At 34.5% G+C, this 5,458-nt stretch overlaps 1 long non-coding RNA gene across 1 annotated transcript; it reads right to left on the minus strand.

Moving 5' to 3' along the window:
• Nucleotides 1-1,447: 1,447 nt before the first annotated feature.
• On the minus strand, nucleotides 1,448-5,108 carry LOC145959074 (uncharacterized). Its single transcript, XR_014434689.1, has 2 exons — nucleotides 2,072-5,108; nucleotides 1,448-2,036 (listed from the first exon to the last, which is right to left on the minus strand). It is a non-coding gene; the product is annotated as an uncharacterized LOC145959074 (long non-coding RNA).
• Nucleotides 5,109-5,458: the final 350 nt, after the last annotated feature.

The following is a 5,458-nucleotide window of genomic DNA, read 5'->3' on the forward strand; positions in this document are numbered from 1 at the left end:
ATCCACAACACAACAACTTGTTTTCTTGGATGTCGTCACTTAAACAAGTAAGTCTAGTATTATTGTTGGGGTACAATAGTTAGGTATGGGTCTATCATGACATTAGCTAGCTTAAGTAAGTCTCCAATGGGTTTAACCCGTGACTACCCTCCAAATACTATGCCCCTCTAATACTTGGCTAGAAACTAACTTCTTGACTTTATATTTTACTCGATTAGTCACTTATAATCAATATAGTTCGACTTGATCCCTATACACGTGTATCTCGATCTTACCTACACACGGTACCAACTAAGTCTTAGAGGAGATTCAACACAACTATCCACTTCAAGGGTCAACTTCCCAAGAAGGGTTTTCAACAAATTTGGGTTCTCGAAGCACCACAATACAATATTCACACAATGAGATATGCAACTTTTTTTAAAAAAAACTCTCCCCTAATCTTAGGTTGGTCATCACAACTCAACAACACCATGCATAAATGCCTAAAGCATTCTCAACATTCATTACCTCAAACAACACAATAACTTCTTGCATATTCAACACAACTACATAACTAACACACAACTCTACAACTCACAACACACATCTCAACTCATATTCAACTTCTCAATCATCATTCATCTCAAATCATCATCATTTATAGAATAAACAATGCTTAACAACTTTAAAGTATGTAACATATACATCTATTCATCTCATATTCAACAATTCATCAAATACGTAAACATGTTTTTCTGTAGCAACTAGCACCCAACGCCATTCACCTAGCGCCTGATGCCTTCCAAATAGGGAACCCTATGCCTTGCCCGCAATCTACACTACACAACCCGCGCCCCATGTAGATAAGGCAAAGGCCCCTAAGATCTCGCGCTTGGTATGACAAGGTACCACACCCGATCCCATACTAATGCTCGATGTCATCTAGATAGAGAGCTTTAGTTTGGCCAGGTTGCGCGCCACTCAACCTTGGATCCGACATCACCAAGTCAAACACCCCCCAAGGTTCTCACGCTCGATGCCACTCAAACCACACCCGACGCTATCCAAATCCGAGACATGTCTCTCTCCTCACGTCTAACACCATCAATGTTTCCCCCGGTGTGATCGAGACAAAAATTCTTATCTTGGAATGACATTTTGTGCCATGAAGGCACGCCTGACGCGATATCAAAATTCTACATATGCATAACCCAATTTCAACCCAAAACCTAAAATTCAACAAAAATCCAACATAAGCAACTTAATATCCTTCAACATAACATTAGCCTGCAACTTGTTGAAACAATAGAACATGATACTCAACTAGAACAACACAATAGTGCAACTCAACACCATTCAGATAGCATGTGAACAACACAATGTCAACACAATGTCAACATGTGACACCCTCTACCCCAACATCATTAATAAACATAAACTATATTTATAAAAGATTTTCTTAGAATGATATAAAATAATAAGTATCATAAGGTAGAAGATGCACATTCATAATTCATACACATAAATATTAAACTCAAGAAGTTATTATAAAACAAAGATTATAAATTAATCCCAGTAAAGGTGGCAGTGCCTCCTAGTTAGGAATCAATTTATAATTTATTAAATTACACAAGAAAAGAAAATATTTTTAGAACAAGAAAGACATAAGAGAAATCCTAGCTAAACCCGATGTCACATCCTATCAGAGCATGCCCCAAGAAGCCTTTAGGCCTCATCACCAACATCCTCATGATGATGATCACCTGCAACATAAATTTAAACATATACAAAAAAAATAACAAGGGAGTGAGAAACATCTCACTCAGTTGTAGATGAAGAAATAAAAGTTAAATAGCACACACACATAATCATTATCATATATAATAATTATTTATTATGCAATGATGTCATAGACTCAACTCATAAATATATGCATGTGGCGCCATACGGAAGTTCACATATCATCATTGGTGACCCTAAGGCACACCTAGTTAGCATATCGTGGGTGACCCAAAGGAACACCTGGTTACATCATTGGTGACCCAAAGGCACACCTTGTTAGCATATCATGGGTGACTCAAAGGTACACCTTGTTAGTCGTGGGTATGCGGCCTCAGCGGCACACCTGGAGTATATATGCATATGATGCATGTCATACAATCATAAACTTAACATTTAACATGTTACAGAATTTTCTATAATACACCATATCATAAGCATAATTCATATTTATATTATATTTTATTAGTCCAATAGTCCAAAAGTCCAATAGTTCAATAGTCCCATAGTCCAAAGGTTCAATAGTCCAATAGTCCATTGTCCATTGTCCAACAGTCCAACAGTTCAACAGTCCAAAGGTCGTTAAGTCAAGGGTCCAATAGTTCAAAGGTCTTTAGGGATCATATAATTTATATTTCATGGTATAATTAAATCCTTAAGTAAAATAGGAAGCTTAATGAAAATAAGGAGGCTCGGCCTTCCATTTAGATAATAAAGTCTAAATTTATAAGTTAATAGGAGGCTTAGTCTTCCATTCAATGAATATTTTAGAATAGTAAAGGTGAAGTTATCCATTAATTATAATTATTAATTACGACACCCTCTACCCCAACATCATTAATAAACATAAACTATATTTATAAAAGATTTTCTTAGAATGATATAAAATAATAAGTATCATAAGGTAGAAGATGCACATTCATAATTCATACACATAAATATTAAACTCAAGAAGTTATTATAAAACAAAGATTATAAATTAATCCCAGTAAAGGTGGCAGTGCCTCCTAGTTAGGAATCAATTTATAATTTATTAAATTACACAAGAAAAGAAAATATTTTTAGAACAAGAAAGACATAAGAGAAATCCTAGCTAAACCCGATGTCACATCCTATCAGAGCATGCCCCAAGAAGCCTTTAGGCCTCATCACCAACATCCTCATGATGATGATCACCTGCAACATAAATTTAAACATATACAAAAAAAATAACAAGGGAGTGAGAAACATCTCACTCAGTTGTAGATGAAGAAATAAAAGTTAAATAGCACACACACATAATCATTATCATATATAATAATTATTTATTATGCAATGATGTCATAGACTCAACTCATAAATATATGCATGTGGCGCCATACGGAAGTTCACATATCATCATTGGTGACCCTAAGGCACACCTAGTTAGCATATCGTGGGTGACCCAAAGGAACACCTGGTTACATCATTGGTGACCCAAAGGCACACCTTGTTAGCATATCATGGGTGACTCAAAGGTACACCTTGTTAGTCGTGGGTATGCGGCCTCAGCGGCACACCTGGAGTATATATGCATATGATGCATGTCATACAATCATAAACTTAACATTTAACATGTTACAGAATTTTCTATAATACACCATATCATAAGCATAATTCATATTTATATTATATTTTATTAGTCCAATAGTCCAAAAGTCCAATAGTTCAATAGTCCCATAGTCCAAAGGTTCAATAGTCCAATAGTCCATTGTCCATTGTCCAACAGTCCAACAGTTCAACAGTCCAAAGGTCGTTAAGTCAAGGGTCCAATAGTTCAAAGGTCTTTAGGGATCATATAATTTATATTTCATGGTATAATTAAATCCTTAAGTAAAATAGGAAGCTTAATGAAAATAAGGAGGCTCGGCCTTCCATTTAGATAATAAAGTCTAAATTTATAAGTTAATAGGAGGCTTAGTCTTCCATTCAATGAATATTTTAGAATAGTAAAGGTGAAGTTATCCATTAATTATAATTATTAATTACGACACCCTCTACCCCAACATCATTAATAAACATAAACTATATTTATAAAAGATTTTCTTAGAATGATATAAAATAATAAGTATCATAAGGTAGAAGATGCACATTCATAATTCATACACATAAATATTAAACTCAAGAAGTTATTATAAAACAAAGATTATAAATTAATCCCAGTAAAGGTGGCAGTGCCTCCTAGTTAGGAATCAATTTATAATTTATTAAATTACACAAGAAAAGAAAATATTTTTAGAACAAGAAAGACATAAGAGAAATCCTAGCTAAACCCGATGTCACATCCTATCAGAGCATGCCCCAAGAAGCCTTTAGGCCTCATCACCAACATCCTCATGATGATGATCACCTGCAACATAAATTTAAACATATACAAAAAAAATAACAAGGGAGTGAGAAACATCTCACTCAGTTGTAGATGAAGAAATAAAAGTTAAATAGCACACACACATAATCATTATCATATATAATAATTATTTATTATGCAATGATGTCATAGACTCAACTCATAAATATATGCATGTGGCGCCATACGGAAGTTCACATATCATCATTGGTGACCCTAAGGCACACCTAGTTAGCATATCGTGGGTGACCCAAAGGAACACCTGGTTACATCATTGGTGACCCAAAGGCACACCTTGTTAGCATATCATGGGTGACTCAAAGGTACACCTTGTTAGTCGTGGGTATGCGGCCTCAGCGGCACACCTGGAGTATATATGCATATGATGCATGTCATACAATCATAAACTTAACATTTAACATGTTACAGAATTTTCTATAATACACCATATCATAAGCATAATTCATATTTATATTATATTTTATTAGTCCAATAGTCCAAAAGTCCAATAGTTCAATAGTCCCATAGTCCAAAGGTTCAATAGTCCAATAGTCCATTGTCCATTGTCCAACAGTCCAACAGTTCAACAGTCCAAAGGTCGTTAAGTCAAGGGTCCAATAGTTCAAAGGTCTTTAGGGATCATATAATTTATATTTCATGGTATAATTAAATCCTTAAGTAAAATAGGAAGCTTAATGAAAATAAGGAGGCTCGGCCTTCCATTTAGATAATAAAGTCTAAATTTATAAGTTAATAGGAGGCTTAGTCTTCCATTCAATGAATATTTTAGAATAGTAAAGGTGAAGTTATCCATTAATTATAATTATTAATTACCGCAACAAGAAAATCAAGTAGTACAAACAAAACACAGTAATAATATATATTCAAATAATCAAACAACAGACAAGGGATCGGGAGCCAATCCAACAAACAGACTATTTAACAATTATTTCTACACCCCCAAGCAAGGTTTCCCACTCCCCCCTTACCTGGATAAATAGGAATTTGGGCAGAATCTCCTCTCTTTCTCCTTAAACCGGAACCGGAACTAGAGCAGAACCTTCTCTCTTATTTTCTCTTTCTATCTCTCTAGAATTCCTTCTCTCTAAACTTTTCTTCTCTCTAGTTATGAATTTTCAAAATCCTTAGGTCCCTATTTATAGAAATTTTGAAGTTACTATGCACTATGCACTATTCATTAAAATAATATTATAAGTTACTATGCACTATGCACTATTCATTAAAATAATATTATAAGTTACTATGCACTATTCATTATTATATTCAAATTTATTAAAAAATTTGAACTCGCGTCCGTGCAGCCGCCCCTTC

Source organism: Cajanus cajan, chromosome 6 (genome assembly GCF_000230855.2).
Source record: "Cajanus cajan strain Asha chromosome 6, NIPB_CcT2T_4, whole genome shotgun sequence".
NCBI classification, from domain to species: Eukaryota; Viridiplantae; Streptophyta; class Magnoliopsida; order Fabales; family Fabaceae; genus Cajanus; species Cajanus cajan.